Below are 16,192 nucleotides of genomic sequence, written 5' to 3' on the forward strand. Positions count from 1 at the left end.
TAGTAAGCGAAGAATACTACTATAACTTAGTTATTCTATATTAAATTATTACTTAGTAAGCGAAGAATATTACTATAACTTAATCTATTATTTTTACTATATTAAGAAAAAAGAGAAGAAATTATAATAAGTAAATACGAAGAATACTACGAAGAAATTAAGTAATAATAAGATTACTATCGTTAAGAATACGACTTAGCTCTTTAAGATCCCACGTTATATACTCTCTACGATTTTATATTAAATTATTACTTAGTAAGCGAAGAATATTATTATAACTTAGTTTATTATCTCTATTATATTAATATAATATATTACTATAATAATATTATAAGAGAAGAATCTATTATTATAGTTAATTAGATCTCTATAGAAGAAATATTAAATAATATATATTTAAACGAATTAAAATCGTTCGATATCTATAGTTATTTTATTATTCGAAAGATTTTACTACGATAGAAGATATTATGAGATTTATATTACTAATTAACACGTTATCTTTATTTCTTTTTAATATTTCGATACTTCTTATTATAAGAACGTGGTCTTTCTCTATTTTTTATAGATAATTATTACGAATTAATTCTTTATATTTAACAAGTAAAGACCTATAAATTAAATTTATAAAGTTGAATTTTTCTAAGTTAAATCGAATTTTAGTCTTAGCTCTAAGTTAAATCGAACTCTAATCGCTTACTATACGTTTTTAATCTATATATAAATATATATATATAAAGAGAGGCGCGTTAAGGTCTAATTAGAAAGGTATATTAAGTATAAAGAATTAATTCGTAATAATTACCTATAAATAATAGAGAAAGACCACGTTCTTATAATAAGAAGTATCGAAATATCGAAAAGAAATAAAGATAATATGCTAATTAGTGGTGTGAATTTTATAATATCTCTTACTATAGTAAAATCTTTCGAATAATAAAATAGCTATAAACATCGAACGGTTTTAATTCGTTTAAATATATATTATTCGATATTTCTTTTATAGAGACTTAATTAATTATAATAGTAGATTCTTCTCTTATAACGTTATTATAGTAATATACTATATTAATATAATAAGAATAATAAATTAAGTTATAATAGTATTCTTTACTTACTAAATAATAATTTAATATAGAATTCATAGAGAGTATATAACGTAAAATCTTAAAGAGCTAAGTCGTATTCTTAATAATAGTAATTTTATTACCACTTAGTTTCTTCGTAATATTCTTTATATTTATCTATTATAATTTCTTTTTTTACTTCTTAATATAGTAAGAATAATAGATTAAGTTATAGTAGTATTCTTTACTTACTAAATAATAATTTAATATAAAATAATTAAGTTATAATAATATTCTTTACTTACTAAGTAATAATTTAATATAAAATTATAAAGAGTATATAACGTGAGATCTTAGAGAGCTAAGTCGTATTCTTAATAATAATAACTTTATTACCGCTTAATTTCTTCGTAGTATTCTCCGTAATATTCTCCGTAGTATTCTTCGTATTTATTTATTATAGTTCTTTCTTTTATAATTTTTCTTCTATAAAGATCTAATTAACTATAATTATTATAGTAGATTCTTCTCTTATAACGTTATTATAGTAATATATTATATTAATATAATAAGAATAATAAATTAAATTATAGTAATATTCTTCGCTTATTAAATAATAATTTAATATAAAATTATAAAGAGTATATAACGTGAGATCTTAAAGAGCTAAGTCGTATTCTTAATAATAATAGTTTTATTACCGCTTAATTTCTTCGTAATATTCTTTATAGTATTCTTCGTAGTATTCTTTATATTTATCTATTATAATTTCTTCTTTTACTTCTTAATATAGTAAGAATAATAGACTAAGTTATAGTAATATTCTTCGCTTATTAAATAATAATTTAATATAAAATCGTAGAGAGTATATAACGTGGAATCTTAAAGAGTTAAGTCGTATTCTTAATATTAAAAATCTTATTATTATTTAATTTCTTCGTAATATTCTCTATATTCGTCTATTATAAATTCTTCTCTTACTTCTTTTTTTATAAAGTATTAAATTAAGTAATTAGCTAAGTAACTAACTAAGTAAATAACTAATATAATATAGAATCTTAAAGAATTAAGCTATATTCTTAATAATAATAATCTTATTATCGCTTAATTTCTTTATAATATTCTTTATAATATTCTTTATAATATTCTTCGTATTTATCTATTATAGTTTCTTCTTTTACTTCTTAATATAGTAGAGATAATAGATTAAATTATAGTAATATTCTTCGCTTATTAAGTAATAATTTAATATAAAATTATAGAGAGTATATAATGTAAGATCTTAAAGAGCTAAGGCGTATTTTTAATAATAATAATTTTATTACCACTTAGTTTCTCCGTAGTATTCTTTATATTTATCTATTATAGTTTCTTCTCTTACTTCTTAATATAGTAGAAATAATAGATTAAGTTATAGTAATATTCTTCGCTTATTAAATAATAATTTAATATAAAATCGTAAAGAGTATATAACGTGGGATCTCGAAGAGCTAAGTCGTATTCTTAATAATAATAATCTTATTACCGCTTAATTTCTTTATAATATTCTCCATAGTATTCTCCGTAGTATTCTTCGCATTTATCTATTATAATTTCTTCTTTTATTTCTTCTTTTATAGAGTATTAAATTAAGTAATTAGCTAAGTAATTAATTAAGTAGATTATTAAGCTAATAGAGTAGATAATATTAATTAAACGACTAGTTAAGTAGTATATAGAAGAGAATAATAACTATAAATCTATTTAAGCTCTTTTTAAGAGCTTTCTAACGCGTTTATAAGTAGTAATAAATAGCTATTAAGCTCGCTTACGGCCTCAATTATTAATAATAATAAATTCGCGTTAATAGAGACTCTAAGAGGCGGATAAAAGAGATATATATATCTAAAGCGTTTAGTAATATTTTCGCGAGGGATATCGAGAACGATTATATTTATATTAATAGAATTAATAGAATTAATAAAGTAGTAAAAGAATAATAATTATATAAATAAATAAATAGATAAAAGAATTATTATTCGATTTTAAATACGTCTAATATAGCTACTATAACTATTATATTTAAATATTTATTTTATTTATTAATAGTAGATTAAACTTTATTATTTTTATAGCGTTAGAAAGCGTAAACTAAACTCTATAATTTACGAAATTATAAAGAAATAATATTCGTAGAAAGCTAGTTATTTTAGAGTATAAAACTTCTATATATAAATTTTTAATAAGAGAGCTTAAAAGGGCTAGCGAGCTAACTTAGTCGATCTAACTAAAGAGCGTAGTAACTCTAAATTTATAATTAGCTATATATATAAATTTAAGATTTTTAAGCTTAGCCCTATCTTATTCTTTTATATATACTAATATACCTTTCTAATTAGATCTTAGCGCGTCTCTCTTCGTATATATTTATCTATATATAGGTTAAAAACGTATAGTAAGCGATTAGAGTTCGATTTAACTTAGAACTAGAGCTAAAATTCGATTTAACTTAGAAAAATCCAACTTCATAAATTTAATTCATAGGCCTTTACTTATAAATTTTAATAGATTATAAATTCTAGTAAATACGAGTAATAGCGATCTTCTTTTACTATATATACGATAAATATACGCTTTTTTTATTAAGATATATTAATAGATTATCTTCGTATAAGAGCGTAGTTTACTAACGATTAACTAGCGAATATAGACTATAAAAGATATAGAGTCGTTATAGAATTTAATAGTATATTTAATAGTAGAACTAATCTCTAAGAAATATTAAAACTTCGAGATATACGAAGTAGATCTATATTCGTTAAGTTTCTAGATATATAAGATATATTATTAAAATTAAACTCTAAAAGAAACTCTAATATAATATATATAATATTAAAGTCTTAGCGTAAGTAGCGCTAAGGTCTATAATAGTATTAAGTTTAATAATTATTATCTCTTCTAGATGTTAATTTCTAAACGTCTAAATAAATAAAATACTTATTAAAAAATCTTTAAATCTTAATAGAAAAATAAGAGAAAAGAGTTAATCTATTATAATATCGTTTTAATAATACGATAGAATTAATTATTATACGTCGTAGACGCGCTACTAATATATTATATAATAATATTAATACTACTCTCGAGAATAATATCGCTTTTAGAGTATTAATCGATAATAACTTATAGTAAGTTAACGCGCTTAATATTAATATTCTTATAGCGCTAATTAATAATCTCTATAGCGAATAGATATTTAATTTAAAAATTTATAATAGAATCTTGAAACTTTAATAGATAAAAGGAGATAGAAGAGTTTCTCTATAGACGATATTATTTCTATAGCGTAATACGCTAATAGCGAAGTAATATAGTAATAACTTTTATTATAGAAATTCGAAGGGAGTAATTAATAGAGCGACGTATTCGCGATAACGCTCTTAATTATTAATTAATAATAATAGTAAAATAATAATAATAGTTAGATAACGCGACTCTATAGATAGTAGCGAAATATTATTATATTGCTAATATCTATATTATTAAATACTATCCGCTAATATTAGCGCTATAATAAAGAATATAAAAATTTTCTTTAAATTATTTATTTTTATTCTTTATAACTTTTAATATCTCTTTTATAAGTACTTATTCTAGCGCTATAATATTAATATTAATATAAATATAAATATAGTATATCTTATTATATTAATAGTCTATCTCTCTTTACTATAAATATCTTATTATTATTAATTATATTTATATATAAACTAATAATTTTATAATACTCTTTTTTAATAATAATAATAACTTTAATAGTAAATATATAGTCGTCTTATAGACGCGATTAATAACTCTTAACTATTTTTATTATTATCGCTTTATATACGTAATTACTAATAAGTTCTAATATCTAATTTACTATATAGAACTTACTTTTATCGAGATAACGATTTATATATTTAAGATAAGTCTCTCTTTTACGATAATTATAAAATTAGAAAGCGCGATATTAATCGCTATATTAAAATCTCTCTATATCTTTAAGCGTAGATAAGGAAATCGATATAGCGCTATCGTCGCGTTAAATAATTTTAGTAAATATTTTATTAACGGGCTAAGCTTAATAAGAAGATTATCTAATAATATAAGTTATAGAAATATATAATAATAATAGCTTCGGCCGTCTTTATTATAATTATAGATTTTTAAGATTAATTTATAGTAATAAATAAGCGCGTAGCGAAGTTAAAGGAAATAAATAAGTTATTAAAGAAGAAGCTTAAGAGCCTTTATTAATATATAGCGAAAATTTATAAGATATTAACTCGGCGATTATATTTTAATTATCTTCTTATTAAAGTAATAAATTAATAAACTCGACTTAGAATCTAATAATAAGATAATAAAGAATATTAAATAATAATCTTTTTTTAATAATAGCGCTAGCGTAAGACTCTTAGATAGTTTTTTAATAATTACTCTAAGTAAAAATACGTCTATATTAATAGTATATACTTTAATATAATATACTCTTTTTATAGTAGAGTTTAATAAATAGCTAAATAATATAATTATTTTATTAATTTATATTTTAATAATAATAAGTATAGAGAATTACGCGCGTAGTATAAATATTATCTAAAAATATATTTAATCTAATCGATATTTATATTTTATTTTATCGCGTTTATTTACTCGCTATTAACTTATATAATTAAATAAACTTTTTAATAATAAGAGATTTATTATTATCTATTACTAAATATTAATAATTATTATTCATCTATTTATAGACTTAAATTAGCTTATTAATATTAATAGATTTATTATCTAATAGTTATTAATTATACTTTTTATTCTAATTAGTCTATTTAACTTTATAGTAAATATCTTTCTTATATTTAATCTTATTAACGATTTCTTTAATTTTCTAAAGTTTATTATTATTAATAAGCTTAAGAGTCTATATAAAGATATTCGCTATATTATCGTAATCGCGATTATAATAAAACTTAAATAACGATATATAAAAGATATTATAGATTTTATATATCGAGAGTAAAAGTAAACGATATATCTACACTCTTATCTTATTTATAATTTAAAATAATCTTATAAATTTATAAGATAACTTCTTACTTAAACGTTTTTACTTTAGATTCTTAATCGCTAATATTACTAAATTATCTATTTTATAGTTTTAAGATTAATACGTTTTATTATAGTACTTTAATTAAATTATAATAACGCTATAAAGATACTTTATTATCTTATTTCTTAATATTTATAACTTCTTTACTCTATTATTTATAGCGGATATCTTTCTCTTAATAAAGTCGTTCTTAATCTTTTAATAAATTTTAGAATAATATTTATATATTAGAAAGAACGATATCGTTTTAATAAAGAAATATTAATTATTTATATAAGCGAACTCTATTATTAATAGTTATTTTATTTAAATATTTTATTTATTATTAGTAAATACGTATAAAAAATATTCTAATATCTAATTTTAACGCTTAGTTTATTTATCGATATATATATAAAAGACGATATTTAGATATCGCTTAATTTTAAAATAAAAGTAAATAGCGAATTAGAAGTTATTAGTAAATATAGAATCTCTATTATTAATAATATTATTTAATATATTATAGAGATATATTATTTTAGAATAAAATACTTTTATTAATTAAGCGATATCGATCGTAGTAGATATAAAAATATATTTTACTATTTTTATAAATTAATTTATAATAATTAGAATAGTATTATAAACGAGTAAAGGCCTATAAATTAAATTCATAACCATTTTTTTTGATAAGGGCTGTCGAGTAAATTTTGGTAAGCGATCTTTGGTGAGCAATATCTGAATTCCTTGCGCTTTGATAATTATAAGACCAAATTTAGAAATTCTTTTTTTATCTAAAAGCCCACATTTCGTTCTATATTTTAAAAAAAAAATCTCAAAATTTTAATAGAAAACAAAAAAGTTATTTTATGTGTCAATAACGTACACCTAATTTTTGGTGAGGAGGCGTGAGAAGGTGATGATTGCGGACGCTAATTTATTTACCCGCGGTGTCTAACCAAAAAGCGTAGACCTGTCGAATTGATGATTGGCTGCACATACAAGTTCAAGGTTTTCAAGCTCAGCTCTATCTTATTCTTTTATATATACTAATAATATTCTTATACTTACTCGCTAATAAGCTAATAATAAAATCTATAGAAATTTTCTTTTATAGCTTAATAACGATAGAAAGCGAACTTAATTCGCTATAAAGATAATATCGCGAAGTCTTAATTTGCTAATAAATATTATATATCTTAATATAGTTAATAACTTACTTTAAGCTTTTATTTTAATAATATTTATAGATAAGTAATTTATATATCTTTATAACGCTAAAATATTCGAATAATAAATTATTATAATATTTGCTAATAAGCTCTTCTTTTAAGACTTTATTTTTAGAGATATAAAGATAATTATTATATCTTAATAATCTCTTAAAATCTAAGATTTATATTTAATTATATATGTAATACTTAATTACTAACTTATTAATATTAATTTAAAAAGAATTTATTTAATTATTATAAGCTTATAAGTCTTAAATTAATATTTTTATTAATTTTTAAGATATATTATAAGTAATCTTTTATATAATCTTAGATTTTCTTTTAGAAATAACTATTTAGATATCGATAATATAAAATATAAACGCTATCGCCGCTATAATCTCCTTATCTCTTTATAATTATTCGTCGCTAGTTTAAAGTATAAATTTATTTTATAATATTAATAGTAGTTTAATATTTAATAGCGAAGTTTTTTTATAAATAAGATATCGCGATAGCGGGTTAATAGAGTTTAATTTATTTATTTAATAAAAAATCTTAAAGTTATAAGTAGCTAACTTTAGCGTCTAATAAGTTTATTTAAAGTTTAATTTCTTCTACTTTATAAAGTCTTTAAAGTTATTATAATTTATTAGAATTTTAATATAAAACGTATTATCTTCTAGATAATAATATTATTATTTTATAGATACTATAATAACGAGTAACTCTTAATTATAAATCTTATAATTTTACTTTATAAAAATTATTTTTCTAAATTAGAATATTATTAATTATTAATAGTTATTTTTATTTAATTATAAAAGTACGAGTAAAGGCCTATGAATTAAATTCATAATCATTTTTTTTTTAATCGGGGCTGTCGAGTAAATTTTGGTGAGCGATCTTTGATGAGCGATATCTGAATTCCTTACCTTTAAATATCTATAAGACTAAATTTAGTAATTCTTTTTTTATTCAAAAGCCCACATTATACTCTATAGTTTAAACAAAAAAATTTAATTTTTTAATAGAAAACAAAAAAGTTATTCTAAAATCAAATAATGTGTACCCGTTTTTTTTTTATCAGGGCTGTCCGGCTGTCGAGCGAACTCTGGTGAGCGATATTTGAATTCCTTGCGCTTTAATAATTATAAGACCAAATTTCAAAATTCTTAAAAATTCGGAAAGCGCAGACTGCGCTCCAAAATCCAAAATTTAAAATCTTATTAAGTTAATAGAAAACAAAAACGTTTTTCTATATGTTAATAATGTACACCTATTTTTTTAATGGTTGCGAACGCTAATTTGTTTACCCGCGGTGTCTAATCAAAAAGCGTAGACCTAACGAATTAATGATTAACTGCATATATAAATTCAAGGTTTTCTAGTTTAGCTCTACCTTATTCTATTATATATACTAATAATCTTTATATCGAAGTTAAAAGCGTTAATTTTAAGATATAATTTTAAATTTAGATTATATTAATATAGAAATAGCGTAGTTATAAAAGTACTTCGAAGTTTATAAAACGCTAGCTTAGCGCTATCTATTCACTTTAGCAATTTAGATTTTTTATTATTTTTACTCTTTTTAAGTAAGTTAGTAAGTAACGCTATTATATTAAAATAGCTATAGATAAATTATTAATAAAAATTAATAAAGTCTAAAAAGACTTATATATCTTAATAATTTTTTAATTTTAGCCACTCTTTAATAATAGCGATATATTTTTAATTTATTACGATATCTTTAATTAATATAATAAACTCTAGAAACTTAATTCGTTTAATATAGAATTAATATTTCTTAAGGCTAGCGTATAGTTAAAATTAGTATAAACGCTTAAATACTTATTTAACGTTTTATTAATACTTCGCTAAATTAGTATTATAAATTAAAATATTATTTAAATATATTAAATATATTATATTTATTAGACTTATAAAAACTTTATTAATATATATTTAAAAAGTTATTAATATATTAACGAGTTTAAAAGATATAATTAGATATTCGAAGTAATTATAATAACTATAAAACGCTATTTTTCACTTATTACTTTTTTTAATTCGAATTTAATAATAAATATTTTTAAGATCTAGCTTTATAAAGATTTTAAATTTATATAAGCGATTTAGAGTTCTAATAATTAGAAATAGCGAGTATTAATTTTTAATAATTATTATATTTAAGTCTTAATAATTAATATAAAGATAAAGCCCTCTATTCTTTTTAGAAATAAAAAGAATTAATATTTTAATTAAGAAAGTCGAGTAATAGATTTAATTTTTCTAAAGAAAGTTCTTTAGATAGCGTTATAGTTTTATTAACTTTATTTAAAATAGATTATATAAGAGACTATATAATAACTTTTTATCGCTCTTAATTTTAATAATATAATTCTCTTACTTAAGCGTAGATAAGATCTCTACTTTTTTATTAAAAAAATATTATTAAACTTTAATAACTTCTAAAAAAGCTTTAGACTATATTTATTTTTCGATTCGCTTTATATTATTATAATATATATAATTATAAATATATTTAACTTCTATTTAATAATTTAAGTAAATTTAATTAATTTTTTAATTTATAATTTATAATTTATTAGCGTTAACTTTAAATCGTTATTACTCTACTATTAAATTTAGTAATATTTATAATTAATTTAGTCTAGATATATTTAATATAATATTAAAATCTTTTTAATTAATAGTATAGAAGAGTATATTATACTTTTTACTTTAATTTTAATTATTTATTAACTAGTAGTTTAGCTAATACGCGCTATAGTAATATATACTTTAATCGCTTAGCGCTTTCAATTACGATAAGATAGCGTTATAAGATTTTAAATTCTATTAAACTATAAACTTTTATAAAATTAAATTAATATACGCTTTAGTATCGAGTAGAGTAACGAGTTATCTTTATTCGTTTTAAAGCTTTATTTACCCCTTTATAAGAATAAAAGAGATTATCTTTATTAATCGTTATTCTTATCTTACTTTTAAGATAATTATAAGATCTAATCTTTTTTTATTAATACTATATCGATATTAGCGATAAATAATTTATTAAAATTTAAATATTTAAATATCTAATAACTCTACTTATTATAATAAAAATAATTATTCTTTTTATAATTAGAATTAAAGAACTCGACTTTATATTTTATATTATTCTTCTAAATACGTATCGTTTTAACGTTATCGTTCGAAGCCGATTTAGACTTTGAAATTCGCTTTTTTAAGAGCTTATTCTTAGTAAACCCTCTTAAAGACTTCGAATAAGAATTATTACTAAAGCGAATATATTTTAAAATCTTTTTCTATATAATAATCTAGATAAGAATTTCTTCTTATTATCTCGATATATTATTAGTATTTAAAGTCTTATTCTTAAGCTCTAATCTAAGCTTAGTTAAGAAGAAATTAATTTAATACTCTTTAGAAAATAGAGGTAAATAGATCTCTAGCTTCTTTAGATAGATCTTAAAAATAGATATCTTCTAATCGAAGCGATATTTAACTTTCTTCTATTTTTCATAGATAAGAAGATAACGATTTATTAAATTCGTAACTAAATTAAATAGAAACTACTTAAAGAATTCGAAGGTTATACTCTCTAAGCTATAAGTTTAATAATACTTATATTATTAAGTATTAAGATTATCTTCTAAAAATTATATATAATAAATAATTCTAATTTAATCTATAATAAAATATTTAGAACTTATAAGAAACGTAATTTCGACTTCGCGAAACTAGCGTAGATACTCTTTCTTATTAATACTCTTATAAGAATATATTCTTTTAAAGCGAAGTATTTTTATCTTAATTAATATATTCGTTAAAAGCGCGATAGTAATTAATATAGATAGGTCTTCGCTAATTATAAATAATTGTTACGAGCGTATTCTTAATATACTACTTAGCCCTTAGCCCTATGACTAGCGAGCCTTAGCGGAGATATCCCCTATTATATTATATCTTCTTTCCACATATATAGTTCGATAGCCTTATTATTCTAGTTCTATCTTACTTATACTAGTATCGCATCTATACTAGTTCTAATATTAATAATCTAGCGTTAAAAAGCTTATAATTGCGAGCCTTTAACGTAATTAACTTTTATTCTTTTTTTAAATAACGATTTTCGACTCTAATAACTATAAGATGTTATTCTATAATAAGATTTTTTATTAATAAAAAACTTTTAAACTCGTTATCGGCGCTATAGTAGCTCTTAATATTATCTTTATTATTTACTATATAATCTAGAGATAAACTCGATATTATAATAATAATAAGCCTTTTTTTTTAAAAGATAGAGAGATTAAAACTATAAGGGCGTAGTTTATTAGCGATTAATTAGTAAATATAGACTATAAAAGATATAAAGTCGTTATAAAGTTTAATAGTATATTTAATAGTAGAACTAATCTCTAAAGAATATTAAAACTTCGAAATATATAAAGTAGATCTATATCCGTTAAGCCTCTAGATATATAGAATATATTATTAAAATTAAATTCTAAAAGAAACTCTAACGTAATATATGCGATATCGAAGTCTTAGCGTAAGTAGCGTTAAGGCTTATAATAGTATTAGATCTAATACTTCGCCTTTAAACGATAAAGAATAAAAAACGAATTAAATAATTAATAATTATATATCTTAATACGTATTAATAAAAAATCGTATCGAGTTAAAATAACTATAATATTTTTAATACTTTTTATATATTAAAATCGTTACGATATCGTTTTAAAATCGAGAAACTATTATAAAATTAAAAACTATTTCGAAAAAAATAAAAAAAATAAAGAATTCTATAATAATAGTTATAATATATTAAGAATATTTATAAAATTAATTAATTTCAAATAATAGATATATTCGCTAATTCGAACTACGGATTTATCTTACTCTATAAATCTTTATTACTTAATTATTAAGGTAACGTAAGATCCTTAGAAATCTCATTCCTAAGGAAGACGTTTCCTGAGAAAGACGTTTCTTGAGTGGTCAAAAAGATGATTCTTCTCTATAGGATCTGGTTGTCTAAATATATCTGATATATTAAGTTATTAGCTACTAGCTTCTATCTATAGCTTCTATCTAAGTATAATCTATAATATATATCTATAAGAAAGAAAGAAAGGTAGCGTCCTCGCTGTAAGTAAAGAAACTCTTTAAATAAAGAACGGCTTTTTTTTATAGGAAGAAAGTTTTAAAAGTAAGAAACTCTTTTCTTTAAGTAAGAATAAATCTTCTTTCTTTTTATAATAAGGTAAAGAAAGTTATAATAAAGAAAGTCCTTTCTTCAAGCAACGACCTTATCTTATAAGAATAATCTTTCTTATTACTAAGTAAGAAGTCGTATGCTATAACGGGTAGTAGAAGGATTTAATAGTAAGGCCGGCGGTGATAAAAGTAAAGGCGGATTCCTCGCTGGTAGCGGAGACTTCCCTTAAGAGATAAGCTTTTCCTTTCGCGAACGGCCTAGCTTTCTAGCAGTAGCTTACTTTCTAGAAGATAGCAGAGTAAGTACTTTCTTAGCCGATACTTTCATAGTAAGCTACTTCTTTTCTCAATTTCTTATAGAGTTAGCAGAAATGCGTATATTATATTCTACTATGAGATCCTTCACTTCTGAGAGAGCATATAGTAAGTATCAAGTATTATGCTTTTTACCACTATTCTTCCAATATATTAAGTACTTAATATTCCTATTCGTTTCCCATCTATCACTTAATTTCTCGATTTTAAATAGTGGGAATCTGGCAGTAAGGTCTAGATCTATGTGGTTTTTTCTTCTTCTTTTATTGGCTATAGCGGATGTAATTTTCTGTGATAAGAATCTTCAGCTTAATTTGATATCGGTTTTAGTTATGCTATAGATATCACCGGATGAATATATATAATATCTGGGAGATTTAGTTAGTAGATAAGATTTTCTACTTTCTTTAATATCTTAAATAGTTTAACTCTCTAATTGAAAAGCTTAGAATTAACGTCGAAAATAAAGTAGTTATAATATAGCCTTAAATGGATTAATAATCCCTCGCGAAGATTAATAGCTTTATAATTATTATTATAACGAGTTTTCGTTATAGCGTTAGCGAAAGTAATAGTATTATTAACCTCTTCTTATTTAATAAAACGTAGTCGATTAAGATCCTCTAGCGGCAAGTCTATAAGCAGCCTTAGTATATCTCTTATCCAGAATCCATAGGCGATTTTATTTAATATGAATCTCGTTGATATAACTAAGTTATTAAGATATGCTTAAAGAAATAAAAGCATGTTTAATTAGTTATTCGTGTTAGTAGTAAGATGAAATCGTAGAGCAATCTCGATAGTCTAATTCGTTCTTTTCGATTATTTATTTATCTAAGGGTGATAAGCAGTCGAAGTTACCATAGTAATTCCGAGCTTTTTAAAAATAGTTTTTTAGAAAATACTTATAAACTTAGTATTACGGTCGCTAATTATGATAATAAAAATATTTTAATTATAAGATATTAGAGTAACGAGTAAAGTATTCGCCTAATCGATTATAGTCTATTTATTAAATCCTAATATAAGAAATTTTCTCTTTAAAAACTTATAAGTTATAATAAGAAGTATATTCTTATCTTCTTAGAAAGAAAGCGTAATAATAAAATCTATTACTATAATATAAAAATAGAATTAACGATATAGAAATTGAATTAAGCTCGCTATAAGTAGAATATCGTTTAGTTTAATTAAGTTAATACTTAGAATAATACTTTAGATAAGTTTAAAGATACTTCGATAAGCCCTTAATATAGATTAATAACGAGATTCTAGTATAAGTAGTATAAAAATCGATATAGAAATTCTAATTGTATACTAATTAAAAAACTTTTTGCTATATAGACTTAGAAATATAGAGTCGTTATTTATCGACGTAATTAAGTGTGGTATTATAAATAAGATTATTATATTTTTGAAAGCGAAGCTCTTTTGAAAGATTAGTCTCGGGCTACTTAAGTAAGTTAAGTATCTTAATCTATTAAGAATCCTTACTATATACCTCGATAAGGCGTTTCTTAAAGTTATCGCTTATTTCTACTAGAGTTATATAATAGATGGGAATTTCTTTAAGCGATACTATCTACTTATACTTAACTTCTATAATATTACTATATAGGCTTTCTAGTATTACTTACTTTTCTTTAGAATCTATATCTATTTAAAGCCTAGATAATATATTAGAAATAATATTTATCTTATTAGTCTTATAATATATAGTAAGGTTAAATCTCGATAAGTATTAAGAAGTATAAATTAATTAAAGATTTAGTTTATTAGTAAAAGAAGTAGAAAGCGTAGTTTATTAAGCGATCTAAATTATAGTAGAGTAATTAATATAAATTACTATCGATAGTACTTCTAATATTTCAATTAGATATTTAATTTTTCGGATTATTTAAATTATAGTAGTAATTTTAAGTTCTATAGACTAGTAGTTATATTTCGTAGTATTAATTAATTTATTAAGGAATATTATAGCCTATATATCTCCTCTAGCGAAAATAAAGACTTTCTTTTTTCTCGTATATAATAAATTATAATAGCGAAATCTTATACTTTAAAAGTATTAATATTTATATATAACTTTCGTTTTCGATTAAAGTATATTAGAAAGAAGAGTAAGCGAAAGATATTCTATAAATTCTAAAAGATAGAGATTTCTTCTTAAGTCGATTCGTAATATAGCTTTATAAAAGTTCGCTTACGCGCGAGTCTAATTAGTTATTTTTTAGAAGTAGTGAATATAGTAACTATTTCGAATTAATTTAAGAAAGTAGTTAACTTAGCTACTATTACTTAAGTAAGAGAAGTTTTATATTCTTATAATAACTAAGTACGTTATATATAGCGAGAAATCGAGTTTCTTAGTTATTTCGTTAAGTCGAGAAAGATTTTTAAGTTATAAAGATTTAATGAAAATTAAAGTATAATAATTACTTTAATCTTCTCTTCTAATATAGATATATTAAGAAAGTTAACTCGTTATTCTAATAGTATTATAAATAAGAATTCTAGAAAGAATTTTATCGATATTAGAGAAGTATATTTCTCTCGTAATAGTTGAAATAGCTATCGAAGGTGAGATTTATACTTCTAAAGGGTTTTATTAAAGATAATAATATCGTTTATAAAAGTATAAATGAAAGTATAAAGTGGACGTAGTATGGTATTCGTCTAACGTTATATATATAGCGAAGATCCTTTATATCTTATAAGTGCTATACTAAATTCTTTCTAATTACGATAGCTAATAATAGTAAGTTTATATCTATTAGAAAGCTTTTATATTAAATTAATGAAATTATACGATTTCGTTTATAATAGAGATATAGATATATTCTGCTATTAAAGTAATAATATCTAATTATAAGAGTAATAAATAATCGTTATTCTCTATTATAACGTTAAGTTCTTAAATATTAATAATAACTCTTTCTTTATAATCTTATAGTATATCTCGTTAAATTATAAAGTAAGGCTAGTTATAAGAAGTTAACTATATAAAAAAGCGAAGCTTTTCTTATTACTATAGCTTATCGAAAGTAATATTAATTACTTCTCGATCTTTATAATCGAGAGAATAAATCTTTAATAATTTTACTTTGGCGTCTAACTTTAATAGAATTAATATTTATTATTCTTTAGAAATATTTATAATACTTTCTAAATCTATAAAGATATCTTTAAATTTTATTATAATAGAGCTGAAAGTATAGTAAGCCTTA

The sequence above is a fragment of the Letharia columbiana genome (assembly GCF_014066305.1).
Source record: "Letharia columbiana isolate WasteWater2 chromosome Unknown Sc0000000_s0, whole genome shotgun sequence".
Lineage (NCBI taxonomy): Eukaryota > Fungi > Ascomycota > Lecanoromycetes > Lecanorales > Parmeliaceae > Letharia > Letharia columbiana.